Source organism: Passer domesticus, chromosome 8, assembly GCF_036417665.1.
Source record: "Passer domesticus isolate bPasDom1 chromosome 8, bPasDom1.hap1, whole genome shotgun sequence".
NCBI classification, from domain to species: domain Eukaryota; kingdom Metazoa; phylum Chordata; class Aves; order Passeriformes; family Passeridae; genus Passer; species Passer domesticus.
The window spans coordinates 57,461,643-57,479,142 of record NC_087481.1 but is presented as its reverse complement, the minus strand read 5'-3'; the positions used below and the strand labels follow the sequence as shown (position 1 = coordinate 57,479,142).

The following is a 17,500-nucleotide window of genomic DNA, read 5'->3' as shown; positions in this document are numbered from 1 at the left end:
GACCTTAAATCCCATCCAGTCTTCAGCCTGGTGGGACCCAGAGTATTTCCTGGGAGAAGGGAGCTGTGTCTGTGCTGTGGGTGTTGGAGGAGACCCCAGGGGATGCACTGGTGGGCAGTGCTGGGCTGGTCTGCCCTGGCAAGGTGGCCAGGCTCACTGTCCCCAGCTGATGGCACTTGTGGGCACCCAGGGTGGGTGCCCTGGCTCCCATGCCCACCCAGGCTCCTACCTGTGCACGTCCACCATCAGTCCTGCATCTGGTTGTCAGAGAATCAGGGAGTGCTTTGGGTTGGAATGGACCTTAAAACCCATCCTGTTCCAACCCTGGTGTTGTCACGTGTGCATCCACAGCCACACCCCTGGATGAGCAATAATGGGGTTTTATTTGCCATGCACACAACCCTTGGAGGCATCACCTGGGGTCTCCTCTGATGTCGTTGGTCAAGCTCGCTCGGGCCACGTCCAAAATCCTGCTCTGAGAGCAGCTGTGTGTTCAGGACAGCCTGGGGAGGCCCCCATGAGAGCCCCAGGGTGCTGTGTGTCCCATCAGCCCTCCCACCCCGACAGGTCCTGGTCACCCTCCATCCCCTGGGACACGCACATCCCACAGGGAATGCTGGATTCCCTCCACACCAAACAGCCCCATAACCCCAAAAACCCCTCCCAGTGCTCTAACGAAGGAGAGCTGTGACTCCCCGTACTGGATTAGGCCCAAAGTCAGTAAAACTGAAATTACAAACATAAAATAACTACTTACTGGCACAGCATGGATGTTTTCACACATTCCCTCCTATTCCTCGGGCTTTTCCGAAGACACTAATGTAACAGAATATGCTTGAACATATGGTAGAATTAACAATTGATCTGGCTTCTGAAGGTGATAGAAAATTTTATTCTGTATGCTACATGTCTGTGTGGGTCATTCCATGTGTGCCTGGGTCGTGGAGTGAAGTGCAGCCCCTCAAGGGGGGCTGGAGATTCATTCATTTTTCAATCTCATTTACACCAAGGGGTGTCTGTGCCCCACCAGCATCCCCATACCTCCTTTAGGCGTCATTTATACTCCAGAATAATTTTGATTTACAAACCATGGCAGCTCCTCATTGTGGTCTCTCTGCCACAGCTCTTTGCCTGTCGAGCCACGTTGCACCACTGGTTCAGCCTTGGGGTTTATTGTGTTTTTCTGTGGTTTCAGGAGAGCTCCCAGTCAGCAATAAGAGCTCTCCCTTAATTTGGCCTGTTGTGATAAACAACCCTCCTGATTACCTATGATTCCTGCGGTATAATTTTCAGATTACTTGGCTCTCCTGGGTTCTGGTTGTGGAAAGATGCTTCTGGCTGGGCATGACATCATCTGAGCTCCCAAATAATCCCAGCCTTAATTGCCTGCAGGTATAAATTCCATGTGTTCCACTCTTTGAGATGTGGATTCCTCCAGCTGACAGTGTGGCACACAAGTGTAGAGAGCCCAGTTCATACTCAAAAAGACAAAGGAGAAGATAGGAAAATAGATGAATAAATGTAAAAGCAAGTCCTGGTGTCTGTAGTTGCTGTAAGAGCAACCTTGAAGAAGTGCTGTTCTAACTTCTTTCCTGGCAGAAACTGTCCCCTCCAGAAGAAAATGGTGTTTATATCTATATAAAACTGGAATAAATTGTACCAGGATGTAGTTAGCCAAGTTGGTGTGTTTGTCCAAAATAAAAGTGCTGTTTAATAAATAACAAGAGCAGCTGGACTGACATTTGCTGCATTACAAGTGTCACTTTTAACTTATGTTAAATGCTTTAGCAGAGTGTTTCCTGGCTTCATTTATTTCTGCTTAGTCAGAGGGGGATTAATCCTGAACAGTGTATTTAAATCACTTTTGCCATTCAACTTCTTCCAGATCAAAAAATACCCCCGTTTAAAAATAATGCACTGGATTGATGGGAATGTAATTGTTGGAGGCCTGGAAGAAATACACAAGTTGGCAACTCTTCCCCAAGCCCTTTGTTGTTTCAGAGTTTAGCAGTTAAGAACAACACAAATACATTTTGTTTGTAGTGGGTCACAGGTTCAAAGAGACCTTGAAAAAATAGACTGGGGATAATTGGGTTATCAGATGCAGACACTGCAGGGAATTGAGCATTATCTCTCCCCAGTCTTGGGGCTACTGGGCCACTTCCTTTGCTGGCCAGCTCCCCTCTGCCAGCCTGACACAGCCCACATGGCTGCAAGGGGATTTTCCTGGTGGCCACCCAAAGCTGTCCCTTCCTGCAGCCTGCAGCAGGTTGATTTTACGAGCCATGGCCGTGCTGAGTGACACCTTTCTTGCTTTCTGCCCACTGGCTCGGCAGGCCCTGGGCTCCAAGGATGCTCCCCTCGCCCTCCACTGCTGTTCCTCATCTCTGTCAGACAGCATCTAACCCAGCTATTGACTTGCACTTTGACACTGCCACTGCTACTGCCTCTGATTGCACTGTCAATCCAAAAAAACCTCCTTCAAACAGCAGGAAACCTGTGATTGTTTAACTTCATTCTGCATAAGCTTTTTCTGCACAGAACTCCTTGTTGTGGTGGAGGTCTGAGGGGACACTTTGTGTTCTACAGGGCCTGGGGAGAGTGAACCAATAAATTGTGATTGAGTCACTATTTTTTGAGATTTTAGGGGATTTAAGCATAATCAGATGATATATACTTACCTAAAAGTGTTCTAGTTAATGGTGGCAGGACAATACATTGTTTTACTCAGGAAACTGGACATATTTTGGAGATGTCACTTCCTGCTGCATGACTGGAGTTCCTTGGTGTGAGAACACTCACAGTTGGTGTTGGAAGAAAAGAGCCCTGTCATCAGCATGTTTGCTCTCCAATTAATGAATTATCAGTGCCCTGTGTAAGGGGTGTGTAGGTGTTGCTCCTCGAGGAATAGGTTCAGCCCTCTGGGGGAAGAACTTTTTCCAATACCCAACCTAAACCTCAAGAGATAAAAATTCACCAATGCCCTGAATTTATCTGTGCTCTCAAAGTATAGCCAGGGACATGCTCACAACTGAAGAAAATCATATTTCAGGGAAGTTTTACTTCTCAAACTAAAACATTGGGGAATCCTGCTGTGTGAATCTTTCACTGTTTGTTTGAAGCAGTACTTTGAATACTTCATTTTCATGTTTGCAGTCGTGTTCAAGCGGATGAAACCAGCGCTTTAAATCAATTAATCTTCGGTATTTCAGCTCAATACTGAGAATTTATTGGCATCTCCTTGCTTCCTCTCCATACTGGGTGTTTAATGTGAGCTTCCTTGTTATGCCTACTCTGTAAATTAGCATTACCCCCCCATATCTGCTTGTTTCTGAAGAATTATTATACAAAGCCTCATTTTAAGGAGGTCAGACCCCTGCATGATGATTTGTTGTTCATGAATCTACTTTGTGCCAGTTTGTGTGTGCATGTGCAATCAGAAGTGACTTGGAGTGAGTGAGATAATAATCATCTGCTGCTGATATGAAGACTTCCTCTATTCGACTACCATGAATCAGGCTGATTCCAAGTGAATGAGATTTTAATCACCTGTCACTGCCGCCAGCACTTTCTCTATATTTATGATAATTTTTTTTTGTCTTTTTATTGAAATCAGTGTTGACTGAATCAAGTAATCCTGATTAGCAATCTCACTGTATGCAGTCAAGAGTGAAATGCATCAGAGCATTATTGGTACACTGAACATGCTGAAATTGGAAAAAAAAAGGGCAGGCTAAGTGTGCTGGGGTGTTGGCGTGGCTGGAGGTGAGGGCTGCAAGGTGTGAGATCTCTCTTAATTGCTCTCCAGACTGGGAGGATTTTGGGGCTGGGGCTGGGGAAGTTGTGCTAAAACCCCCCAGAAGCTCTGCTTTTAGTTACACCTCTTGAATCTCAGCTGCAGGGATCGAGTGAAGTCATCAGGGTGGCATGCATGGAAATTGGGGCCATTTAGGGCAGCCTTCCCAGGAGGAGGGGTTTTATTTTTCCAAGTTTTGTACATTAAATAAATAAATAAACAAATAAATAAATAAATAAATAAATTTAAACAAGGGGAACAATATAACATTCAAACCCTGGGATTTGCCCCACAGTTTTGCTGAGCAAGTCACAATTATTTAGAGTCATAGAATGGTAAGGGTTAATTTATCTTTAGTTATTTAGGGTTATCTTTATATATTTAGGATTATTCTTCTTTCTGCAAGTTCTTATTTTTTACGTACCATGATTTTGTTACCACATGGTGTAGGAACCTTCAGGTCTTTAATGGTGTGTGACATGTGAAAAATAAGTGCTGTGAGAGCCCTTTCTATTCTTAAAAAGAGTTTGACCGATGGCTCCTTAAGTGGCACTGCCAGGTCTGCAGCAGCTCCTGTGTCCCCACCCTGCTGGGATGGGCAGGAGGGGACCCAAAGGCAACAGGGTGGGAGTCTCTGGAAACCCCAGAAAGGGCAGTGAAACCCCTGTGAGGGTTTTCCTGAAGGAAGACACGGATGGAAATATCCTGCTGGCTGTAATTCTCAGTCTAACTGTGCTGCAATTAGAAATCTCAATATTCAATCCAGCCCTCAAATCATATTTTGCTGCATTACAGAGTTACATCCAGCCTAAGAAATTACATTTCTAATGGTATGATAAGTGCAGGAGTTTTGGACAGGAAAATAGTTCTCCCTAATGTCTGCCCAGGCTCTTCCCTCAGCGGGGCTGGAGCCCAGGCTTCTCTGTTTATTTATTCCTTACATTGGTTTTTTTCTGCTTCCTGCTGTTTCTTCCCTTCATTTTGTCCAACTGTGCTCTCTCTTTTCTTCTCCTCATTTCTTATTTTTTAATGCACTTTTAAAAAAGCTCTTACAAAGCACCTACCAGCCTCTGCTCCCTGTGTGACCCCCTCTGACCTTGGCTCTGTCCACACTCTCTCATTCTCCAGTTCTTCTGCCCAGAATTCCTCTGATTCAGTGTTTTTTCCATCCATTCTCTTCCTCAGCTCTGGGTTTTGTTATTTTGTTCCACTGTTAACACTGTAGCAGATTTTTGACTTTCCATCACCTTGTTCACCCGGTATTTTTTCATTCTCACCTGGTCACTCACAGGCTCTCCTAAGGATTGTTTTCTTTCCTTAGGCCTTGCAATTTTATCTCCTGTGCTGTGCTGGTGCTTGTCCTTTTCCTCCTTGCTGTTCACCCAGCTCTGCCTGGGTTTGGCCCCCTTTCCTCCTTTCTGTGTGTCCCTCCTCACCCAAAGAGCCTCAGCTCCCAGCTCTGTCCCTGTTTTCCCTTCACACCCACATCGGGGTCTCTTTGGGATCTCTCTTTCTGAAAGCTTGCTCTGAAGTGAACTAAAAAAAAAAAAAAAAAAAAAGCCAACATCATCTTCCAGAGTTTGGGGTGAGCCACTGGTGCCACCCCTGGGCTCTGCCACTCGAGTCACCGTGCCAGAGCTGCCTTTGAGTGCATCATCTTCAGCCACAGACAAACCCTTCTCCCTTAATCCCAGCTTTATTTCCTTTCCTTCCAGTCAAGGGAGGAATTCCCACCCTGGGTGTCAGGCTGGAGCATCATCCCCTCTTTATCCTTCCCCCCATCTCCTCTCCTGCTCAAAAGGCAGCAGGAGCCTCAGCTCCCCTCCTGCTCCGACCACAGGAGCCACCGAGGCTCTGCCCTGTCCCTGGTGTGGAATACAAATGTCCTGACAGCCTCTGCAGCTTGCTCACCATGTCTGTCCCAGCAGAGTGTCTGCCTTGCCCTCCCCTCTGCCTGCCAGCAGGTCACAGCACGATGCAGATCAAGGGAAACCAGCCCAGGCACAGGAGGGGCCTCCTCATTATCCCCATGGTGTGAGAAAGGATGGAAGCAGAGGTTGGGGATCCCCTGGAGTGTGGTTCTGTCTCTGGCACCTGGGAAAACAGGAGCTGGGAGGGCTGGAGTACATGGACCTGCAGGAAGGGGAGGTCTTGCAGAAGGGAGGGGAACCTCAGAATCCCAAAATGATTTGGTGGGAAGGGACCTTAAATCCCACCCAGTGCCACCCCTGCCACGGCAGGGACACCTTCCCCTGTCCCAGGCTGCTCCAAGCTCCAGTGTCCAACCTGGCCTTGGGCACTTCCAAGGGTGGGACAGCCACAGCTGCTCTGGGCATCCTTGTTCCCAAAAAATCCAGAATATCCACAGCCCTGCTGTGCTTTCTGCTGCTCTCTCCTGTCTCCTTTGCTCCTTCTCCTCTTCTACCTCCATGAACTGCTGGTGTTGCTGATTAGCTCTCCATCTTAATTATATTTTTTGAGATTTTATGTCAGGGTCTGTCTTCACTGGGAGGTCTTTTCAGAGCTCAGACCATAAAACCCTTATCCTTACCAACTCTTCTGCTTTTCCCATAAATCCACCACTGCTGATGGACACAGCTGCTGTCCCACAGTCCTGCAAATGGATCCCAGCACTTACATCAACCTTTCCACACACCCAGAGAGCCCTGGATTGCTTGGGGTTGGAAGGGACCTTGCAGACCCTGCTGGTCCAACAGTCGTGGCCTTGGCAATGTCAGGTGTACATTTGGACTTTTTGGTCTTAAAGGCCTTTTCCAACCTCAATGATTCCACGAGTTTATGATTTCCTTGTATATTTTTCTGTATTTCCCCCTCATTTTCTCTCCTCTCCCTCTGCTGTAACACAAACCTCACCTCACCATGAAGCCTCTGCTGCTCTGGCTTCCTTCAGACATTTCTTGCAGACCCCCCTCATTTGTCACTGAGCCAACCCAACACCTGCTTTGCTGTTTGCATCCATCAGCAAGAATCAACTTTTTCACCTTTTGCTAATTTTCCTACCATCACCACACTTCATTATTTCTAAACCAGCCATTGGCTGCACGTCCAATTTACTAAATAATGCATATGGCATTCATGTCCACACTGGCCATGCACTATACATTACCTTTTAATAGCTCTTTTTACCTACATTTTTTACTAACTCCTACAAAAAGTAAAACTTCCTCATTTTTAAGGGTTGTTGTGACCCCAGAGAGAATTTCAGGCCCTAATGAGCACTGATAAACCCTACTTCAAACCCAAACCACAAAATTTGGCTGAAAAAACATACACAGAAATGAAACAATAAATGATTTGATTTCTGCAGAGCTCACACCAGTGGCAGCTGAGCTCCTGCTTTGCTTTCTGGATTTGTGCTGCTGCTGGAGTGCTGGTGACTGGCCCTGAAGGCTGGAACTGGGGCAGATCCCCAGTGCCAAATCAGTTCTAGTTATTTCTGAATTGCCATTAATCTTTTTCCTTTCCTCATTTACTAATGGGCCTAGTTTCTCTCTGCTGCTTCTCTTTAGCACACAAACAATTACAGGCAGAGAACACCCTTAAGGTTGCAAAGAAAAGCACTTAAAATTAAAGGTGCTGTAAAAAAGGTAACCCCTGCAAGCTTTGGTTGGGCTCCCTGTGCATATCCATGAGGATACTGGGTTGTGTTCCATAATCAGAAACAGGATTTTTCCCCCCACCCAATCCCCACCTCATTCAGCTCTGCTCTGTATTTCCCCCTCATTGTTCAGTGTGTGGTCCTCATGCTTTAGTTGTTGAGTGTTATTCAAGTCCTGCCTCAAAAAAATCCACCCAAATTTCTCCCTGAGCCATCTCCCAGAGCTCCTCACCACTGTGGGTGTGCAGCAGTGTCCTTGTCACAGAAATAAATATCCCAGCTTTAGAAATGGGAAATGGAACCACCGAGGAAGTGGGAATTAAGCAGGGAAGTCTCTCTGTAGCTGCTGCACAGGAGAAGTTGAGGGTCAGATTTTCAGAGCCTGTGCAGGACATATGGATATTACAGACCATGTGGGTATGTGCAGTGTACACACATCCTGCACATAAATGGGATTTTCTCTGTCCAAACCCCAGCTATCGTTGACTTCGGTCATAGCAAAATGCACAAATCCTAGTGTGGGGTAAAGGCAGGCCCTGGGAAATGAGCCCTGCATGAATTACCTGAATGAATCATCCCCTCCCAGGGCTGGTGTGAGCAGAGCTGGCCAGAGGGGCTGGCTGAGGGGCAGGGAGGGTGGCATGCAGAGCTGCTGATTCCTGTAGCCTTTTTCTTTCCAACTCCTGCCTTATCCTGTTCACAATTTTTAGCATTTTCAACAAGTTCTGAGAGGGGTGATTACGAAGAATCTGTAATTAATAATTCATTTCATTTCTATGAGGAATGGGCTGGTAAAGAAAAGTTTAGCTCCACAACCACGAAATATACAACAGCGTGCAAAATAAGGCACTTCATGAAACTTTCTGCATCCTCAGGAAACCGCTAGAAATTATTTTCCTGTGCCCAGGGGATACCCCCAGCTTGGAAACATTTAAAGGCACTGCAGAGACTTTATCAAAGTTAGCTGTGGGCCCCTCATAAAGAAGAGATCCCTAAATTTCACCAAGTATTTCTTTGTTCATGGCAGGGTGATGAGGCTGGGGAACCTTGTATCCTGTCTGGAACAGGAGTGGGAGAGCCCAGTGGGAGCACATTCCACTGCTCCACTCCCAGGGAAACTCTCCCAGCTAATTAATGAGCTCCTCCCTCGGTTAGGGTATACAGAAGGTGCTCTGGCACCTTGTTCTTTACTCTGAGTGCTCAGGAGGAACAGAGAAAACAACACAAGGGATGCCAGACATCCTTTAAGGAAGGATCAATGCTGCAAAATAGTTCTTTTCACAAAGCTGGAAAATAAGATGGACAGAAATTGAGCCTGAATTTGGGATAAGGACAACAAAAAAAAAAAAAGCAGAGGGGAGAGGCAGCAAAGTTATAATGAATGAAAAGACCAAAAACTGCACAGAAAGAAATGTGAATTGGAGTGGTTCTCACCCGAAAGGTCCTGGGCCATCTCTTCTGCCCTCTGCTCAGTGCCCTGTTCCAAGCAGGTGACACCGATGTCACACAGTGCCAGCAGGCAGAGAGGAGAGCCAAAGAGAGCTGCAGAGGGTCTCCAGTCCTGGGAGCTAACCAGGAAACCATGAATTCTGAAATAGACAGAGAAAAAAATAAATGCAAGGAAGTTGCTGAAGTTATTAAAAGATAAGATTTATGGGCGAGTTCATTTCAGTTGGTTGGCTCTCCAATCAACTACCGCTGCTAATTGGATTAGTTGCCAAAATAAGCTAAGAATAGAACCTTCTCTTTCCTTATTGTTAAAGCTTTCCAGGGAAAAAGTCCTTGAGGACAAAAATTAAATCTTTATTTCTAGCAACACAAAATTGCCCTCTGTGAAAAGGAAGAACCTTAACACTTGGCTGTTCCTCCTCTCCTGCAGAGCTCCTGCAGTCCCAGGGTGCCAGGAGAGGGAACATTCTTGTTCCTCTCCAGATCAAGTGGTTTGTGGCAGATGCCAGAGTATTGTTCCTCTTGATTTTGTCAGTCTTTCTTGTCCTTTCTCGAGGAATTTCCTCGCTGCATTTTCCACAGCTGACTTACGGCTCTCTGGGAACGTAAACACTTCTGACAGAATGGAACAAGCCTAGAGAAAGCCTTAGGTGATTTCAGAGTGCCCCTTAACACGGAGAACCCTCAGCATCCATCCCCCACCACGGATTTCTCCCCCTGAAGCCAGCACAGCTCTTTCCAAAACAGCTTTCTGAGAGGGGAATCTGCTCCTCTTTCATTGCTGCATCGAAGTGCAGACACAAATAACCTGGAAATAAGTTTTTTGTAGAACACAGGCTTGTGTTCTCTGTGCTGGATCCTCCTGCCCCTGGAAAAAGAGCAGATCCACTGGAATTATTAATATCATGATTTCTGATACTGATTTTTACATTTTTATTATTATTTTGTATTAATACATTAACTCCACCTGTAGTAATTATTCAGACTACTCTTTGCTGTGGCCAAGAGATGTGAACTTTTATATAAGAAACTCATCACAGTCCTTATTTTGCAATTTAAATAAGCAGATTATGGAAAAAGGCTGGGAGAGCTGGGAGGGCTCCAGGAGAGCTGGAGAGGGACTGGGGACAAGGATGGAGGGACAGGACACAGGGAATGGCTCCACTGCCAGAGGGCAGGGATGGATGGGAGATTGGGAATTGGGAATTGCTCCCTGGCAGGGTGGGCAGGGCTGGCACAGGGTGCCCAGAGCAGCTGGGGCTGCCCCTGGATCCCTGGCAGTGCCCAAGGCCAGGCTGGACACTGGGGCTGGAGCACCTGGGACAGGGGAAGGTGTCCCTGCCATGGCAGGGGTGGGATGGGTGGGATTTGGGTCCCTTCCCACCCAAACCATTCTGGGATTCTCTGCAGATCTGTTCTACAGCAATTAACACCTCTCATGTCTAAAGGCATGGTTAATTAATTGAGATTCTACATTCTGGTTCCAGCTTTTGATTTTTATTTTTTATTTCAATGAAGAAAATCCCCTGTAACTCAGAGGTGGAGATGTTCTGATGTCCTTTACAGCAGAGGCTGAGACTAAAGCATGTCCTGAAACCACAACCTGGTGCTGTCTGTGGAGTTGATGGCTTGAAGACTCTGATAATTTGTAGGAATGTGAAATAAATTAATGGCCTTGCACTGAGGACAAAATTAATCCATTTGTTTTGCCCACTGTGGTGCAGAACCCTCTTCCAGGACCAATGATTCCTTGCTGGTGAGTGGTGGTAACACTGAGCTCTAAGCAAAATGAAAAATGCCTGCAGGTAGTGCACACATTCCATACATTTCCCATCTGTTTTTGTGAAAGGAAACCACATTTCCTAGAAATAGCGAGCAGGGAACTCACTTCAAAGTGTAAAAAAGCTAGAATAAGGCTAGCTAGAAAAAACCCTCCTTTAAAGACAGGCCAAGTTTTAATTCTATTTAATAAAAAGACTGGATTTGAGCGATTATTTTGTGCGTCTTTTGAAGCCTGGTGTGAAAGGCCCATGAAAATCTCCTGGTGCAGCCCAGCAGTGCCCACCTGGGAGAGCACCCAGCCTGAACCAGAGCAGGGGGTGGCAGGGACCCCAGGCCTCTCCGTGGAAAGGGAGCAGGAGAAGCTAAAGTTGCAAATTGTGTCTCATGGCTGTCATCAAACCATTATCAGCTTCTCCACTGAGATACCCAGAGCCATTTATCTGTCCCAGAAATCCTGCCTGGGATTAGGTGCCAACATTTCCACCTGTTGGCCACCCATCTGCTGAATCTCCTCCTCTCTTAAACCCGGCCTTGTGGAGATGTTTGAGTGGTTTGGGTTTGAAACTTTTCATCACTGAAATTCTCGTTCACGGAACGTGAACGTTTCTGGGTGATGGGAAATTTTATATCCAGCTAAGCAAGAGAAGAAAATACCAGAAAGATAATTTATTTGTGCTCATTTGAATAGGAGTACTTGCATTAATTTCATGTATTTAGAATCATGGAATGTGCTGTGTTGGACCCATCAGGATCATGGAGTCCAACTCGTGGGCCTGCTCAGGACACCCCAACAATCCCACCCTGTGCCTGAGAGTGTTGTCCAAACAGAAATTTGGGAAATCAGAGGCACTGCAATTCCCCCAGAGAGGTCAGGGGCCTTCCTGGAAAATCTTGAGAGGTCTGACAGACAAAGCCCAACCCAAACCCAACCCAAAACCTCAAAGCCAAAGCACAGATTGAAGAACTTGGATTAGTTCTCCAGCATGGATCTCCTCAGGTAAAACATCCAGCTTTTTGATATGTGTTGGATATTAAAGCTGCCTCATGGAGGGATCAATCACCAAATATTCCAGCTGTGGGACCCGTGGGCACCCAGCAGAGGCTTTTGGTGAAGGAAACCCTCCTGCATCTGCTCAGAGATGACCCAAAAACCCCAACTGGGACCCATTTGCAGCTGAACCTGATCCAGCTGTGTGGAACAGGGCTTATTATTGGAAAAGTTTGGGGAGAAACCCGGAATGTCATGCAGTTCTACTAATATTAGCTTTAGCAACTCACAATTATAATGACTAATTGGAGCCATCACTCATTGCTATTGAGTTCCCAGGTGAAAACTATGGACCAGAACCCCCATTAGCATAAATTAGCATTGGAAAGTCAATTAAGTTACACTGATTTTACACTAGTTTTACTGTCTTTCATAAGGCGGAGAGGAAAAAAAAAAGCCCCATTTCTGACTTCAATTACCCTTTTTTTTTCCCTCCAAAGCAAATTTTGGTCACATTTCTTCAGAAGTCTCCAAAACCAGACCTGTCTTCACCTGGAATGGAGCCCTGTGGCTTGGCTGGGCAGAGCAGCCTTGCTCAGCTATTTTCTTGTTCTCAAGGTGATTTGAGTGAGCTGGATTGTTGCTTCTCCTCAGTGCAGGATTCAGAGTGGATAAATGAGATTTTTCCATGAAATATCTCTTCAAGGGGTCTTAGTCCCCTTCCCATCATGAGTGGAGAAGTTTTTTCTCCTCTCTTCTGGGGAGAAAGGGCAGATGAAAAAGAAAAAAGGTAAAATATGCAACGAGAAGACATTCCCTGATTTAAGGAAAAACCCCATGATAATTTGCATTATATTTATAAATGAGTGTGTGAATGGTTGAATACAGAGCTTGAAAACAGAAATATTTTTCAGTGGCATAAATCTTAATGGAAATCTGGAAGAAAGGTAAAGGAAAAAAAATCTGCAGGTTGATGGTATAAATTGCAAGCACATGACTCAAAATGTTCTACCCTGGCTTGAAGTTAGCAGAGATATTCCAGAGTGTTCCTGAAGGGAAGAGAGGGATGTGCAGAACACCATGGTTTATCAAACCTCTCCTACAGAACTGCAGAGATCACATGAACTACAGGACAGTGAAAATGAGAATTTTTAGTGGCAGACAAACAAATCCAAGAGGTTTGGGAACTTTTGAGGCACTGGTTTATGTTCTCTTCCTAAATTTAGAAAAGTAATAATCGCAGATGTGAAACACTGGGGGCTTGGGGTTTTTTGGGTAAAAGATTACCTTCCATCTGCAGAGCTACAGCAGGGTCAGGCTGGCCCTGTGCCACTTGAGGGACTGAACAAGAAGAGAACACTGAGGTCTGTCCCTGACATGGTGAGAAATTCCCCACAGCACCATTTTTCATCAGCAGTGGCACCAAGGATCTGCCCTGGGCCACCAGAAACACCCGAGCCAATACTCAGGCAGAAGACATCAGCTAAATTTTTTTTTTTTTAATCTGAACCTTGTCTTTATAGTTCAGGTATTTCCATGAATTCTGCAGTTGTGTCAGGAGGTTTCAGGTGGAGGGAGGAGAGGTTTCTACTGAGGCTGGACCAGGGCTGAATTTGGGCACATTCTGCTCTCTGAGACGTTCCTGGGCAGGTCCTGCCCATCTCTGACCACTCCTGTCCTCCAGGCAGCATTGCAGCACCCAGGACCAAACACAACTCCAGCATGTGCCCATTCACTCTTCCACTTTGCCTCAGAATTCCTCAAAACTCTTCCCCTTCATTACAAATCTTTTTGGACAGGTTTCTGCTTCCATCAGTGTGAACCAAGCAACACCTGACTGCCGTGAAATATTCTGGATTAAAATATTTTCTTAGGTGTGCCCTTTGGCTGTCTCAGCAAACATTTCCCTTGATGTAAACACTCCTCCAGTGGAGCATCCGTGTCCTCAAGGGATTCCCTGATCCATGGGCTGATCCTGGCTATCCCTTGGGGACAAATCTTTCTAACCACATCTTCATTTTTGTTCCCTCTTGAGGTGTCTCAGGTTAGATATTACTGTGGTTACTGCTGGGATCTGTGAATATGGTGGCATCCACATCTCCCAGAACCAAGGGATTGCCATTTATTGAGCTGTTCACAGAATCATGGAGTGGTTTGGGTTGGAAGGAACCTTAGAAACCACCCAGTTCCACCCCCAGCCGTGGGCAGGGACACCTTCCACCATCCCAGATTGCTCCAAGCCCTGCCCAGCCTGGCCTGTAAGACAAAGATCTTACACAGCTGTAAGACCTTTGCTAAGACAAATTTTCCAATGCACTTTGGCCGGGATTATTTCATAATGAAGATTATTTTTGTAGGTAAAGCCATCAAGAACAGACTCATAACTTGTTCTTCTGGCTGAGAGAGGATGAACTCGGACCTTTCAACTAGTTTTGGCACACAACCCCTTCAGACAAAGAGTTAAAGGGAACGTGAGGACAACCCTGGGACTGTTTGGAAGCTTCGATAAGCGAATTATCAAAATGATTTGATGATCTCCAGTAGCTGGCAAGCGGAGCTCGTGGGCAGGCAGGGAGGGCTCTGGCATGAGGATCATGCTGCTGCTCCCACTTGGAGCCCTTGGAGGATGTTGGGAAGCGTGGAGGAGCCCCTCAACTCCCAGGGTGAGGCAGGAGATGAGCATGGAGCCTGAAATGCCACCCGCAGCCGGGACTGGGTGCAAGATGAGCTGTGGGGAATTTCAGAGCCTAAGCATCAAAATAAATAAAATAAAATAAGAAAGCCAAAAAAAAAAAAAAAGCCCCAAATAGAGCCCATAGATGGTAATGACAATGTTTTGTTATCTTTATGTTGTTTTCTTTGCATGCTTGTTAAAAAGTGGAGTCAGAGTGTCTGAGACAGAGCCCTAACAAGTTCCTTCTAATCAGCCCCGGAATGCTTCTGTCAGGCACAAGAAAAATGCTCAGCTTGAACAAAGCTGCATTTTTCCCCCAAGAAACACATTTGTTTAAAGATTGGCCTGTCAATTTGTGAATCAACATTTCGGCTTTTTGCTCAGACATCATGCTTTTGCTTTTTTTTCCCCCAAGAAGGGGAAATAATACAAAGCTGCTATTTGTTGTTTGAAGGAAGTAAACTTCATCAGGTCGACTTAGATGTGTGCTTCAAATGTCACTCAGTACAGCTTTCTTGTAATGAAACGCTGCATACAGATTTCTTCCTTTAGGCTCAAGGGGATTAGACCCAGTAAAAGAAAAATTCAGTCTTCCTTGCTGTGGTGCATCAGAGTGAGAAGTTTAAAATCCACAATTTATTCAAATATTGATATTTCTACTTGTCAGAAGAGAGGTGCCTTGAAATTTCCACTGAGCACTGTTGTCAGAAGAATTGCAAGAAATGTGTCAGATAATTCATAAACGGAGTTCACGACTGTGAAATCAGTTGGGAACAGCAAAAAAAAAAAAAATATTCTTGTTGATGTAGAATAGGGGCAATATAACAGAAAATAGCACTCACTTTTCCATCATGTCAAGCAAATGCTCCATTTGGGCCAGGTATTTTTTTAAACAGCTTGCTGCTTCTGGAGGAGCCCACAATGCATGAAAAATGTGTTGAGTAGTGCTTTGTAGACAAGAGCTCTGTTTGTTGGTTTTCCCATCCCACCCAGCCCAGGCTGCCGGGGAGGGCCCGGTTCTGCATGTGGTTTGCATTACCGCCTTAAAAAGCTGTGAACGACTGGGGTAATGATGTAAAGCGCGAGTGTAAATTCCAAACTGTTGATAGCAGCGAGGGGAAGCTGAAGAAATTTTTTTTTTTATTTCCCCCTCAGTATTTTTTAACCCCCGCCATGTGTTGAAGTCATCTCGCCCTCCTCATTAACAAAAACCGCCCCCCGCTAATGGCAGGCTCCGCGGCGCGGCGATTTTGGGGCAGATTCGGGCTGGGGAAGGGGTGACGTCAGGCCGGCTGCTTTGTGGCAGGGCTCTGCCGGAGAGCAGAGGGAGAAATCCCCCGGGCATCACACCCCGCTCTGCTCAGGGCTGCCCCGCATCCCATCGGGGTGGGCACCCAGCCCCAGGAGGCTGAGCTTAGGTCCTTGCGAGCGCAGGTTTTGTCACGGGCAGCTCCTTCAAATACTGCCTGGTTTGCGTGGAACACGTTAAAAAGGAGATTTCAGCACGCCTTCAGCATAAAACCTTTGGAAAATGGATAGCTTAGTGAGAGCTCCTATGAATGTTTTAGAAATATCCTTAATAATACCAGCGTTTTATTAGTATAAACATAGGTAGTATAAACACTGTGGCATCTTTTCTATTTTCCTTTACCTGTCTCTTTTTTTAGTACATCCTAACTATTCCTCTGGCATTATGTTTCTATAACGGAAATGGAGCTCAATATGGCAAAATTTACTTCTCTCATATCCTAGCTAAACTCCCAGAATTAAGCGGGTTAATCCAACCTACAGCCTAAATTTGCAGAACACGTTTTTCCATGTGATTTTCATTTTTTTTTTCCTGCATCTGCTTGAACAACCCTCCCTAAGAACTCCATTGCTAGAAACCCCACCAATATTTCCCCCACAGCATTTCCAAACTGGTTTATTTCTATTTGTGAAGTGGAAACCGTTCCCTAATCCCCCTTTCATTAGCTCCCTGTATTCTTTGCTTGCTCCAGAGTGGACACTACAAGAGGCTGACATCTTTGGCTCGTTAGAGCATAGATGCCTGCAGAAGCTGACGTTTTCCACGCCTGCTTGCAGCCTATTTTTCCTTTACATCCATTGCTTACTGTCTGCTCGGTGTCTGGGCGAATCTGTCATCTGTGCCAGAGCACAGCCCGCTGCACCACTGACAGTAAGAAGGTAAACGCTTGCTGCCTGAATCCCCCATTAACTTTGTGAAGCGTATTGATTTCTTGTAAAAATAATGATATTGACAGGCTTTCCAGGAGTAATTGTTTCCAGAGCACAAAGGTCAGCGCTGAGAGTGAAGGGTTTTGGAGCCCGGGTACTCCACAGACATTTGTGCAAAGTGCTGGGGGATGGAGGGAAACAAATAGCAACAGTTTGAGACTTTAGAAATTTAAGTACGTTGACAAAACACCTCGTAGGGGGCTGGCAGCATTATTGTACTCATGAGTCATTAATAGCAAACAGCTCGCCTCGGACAACGCCGGGCTTTGGCACGGGGAGATTTGTAGACAAACAATAGCAATAAAAGTCGCTCCAGCCTCCGCTGCTGCGCCTCGCCGGGAAGGGCTCCTGCTCCAGCCCTCAGGAGCCAGGCTGGCAGCTCCTCTGCCTCCCGAGCAGCTGCCAGAAAACCCCTCGGAGGAGCTGGGGCAAATCCTTCTGCTTTCCACGTGTTCATTAACTCGGCGAAGAGAAAGCAAAGCCGCGGAGTTGCCATTGGCCTGAATTAATCAGGCTGCCAGAGCTAATCAGGCTGGTGGGATCCAGGATCCTCGGGTGCTGGTGCAGACTGAGCCCTGCCTGCCTCCAGAGTCCACACAGGGAGGTGGTTCTGGGCACAGGGAGGTGGTTCTGGGCACAGGGAGGTGATTTTGGGTACAGGAAGATTATTCTGGGCACAGAGAGGTGATTCTTGGTACAAGGAGATGTTTTGGGTACAGGGAGGTGATTCTGGGTGCACAGAGACATTATTCTGGGCACAGGAAGGTGTTTCTTGGTACAAGGAGGTGGTTCTGGGTACAGCGAGGTGATTTTGGGTACAGGGAGGTGATTCTTGGTACAAGGACATGATTTTGGGTACAGGGAGGTGAGTCTGGGTGCACAGAGGCATTATTCTGAGCACAGGGAGGTGTTTCTTGGTACAAGGAGGTGGTTCTGGGTACAGGGAGGTGGTTC

The 17,500-nt window shown here is 46.2% G+C and overlaps 1 protein-coding gene and 1 long non-coding RNA gene across 5 annotated transcripts in view; one reads left to right on the top strand and one right to left on the bottom strand.

Moving 5' to 3' along the window:
* LOC135305916 (uncharacterized) overlaps window positions 1-329 on the bottom strand; it is a 2,084-nt gene extending 1,755 nt beyond the window's left edge. The window contains exons 1-2 of the long non-coding RNA XR_010366909.1: window positions 230-329; window positions 1-49 (exon numbers count right to left, since the gene is read on the bottom strand). The exon at window positions 1-49 is cut by the window's left edge and continues 162 nt beyond it. This is a non-coding gene — a long non-coding RNA (uncharacterized LOC135305916). The remainder of the gene's footprint in view (window positions 50-229) is intronic.
* The window catches only part of EBF3 (EBF transcription factor 3), a 119,181-nt gene that overhangs the window by 20,534 nt on the left and 81,147 nt on the right, over window positions 1-17,500 (top strand). The gene's annotated exons all lie outside the window — the stretch shown is intronic.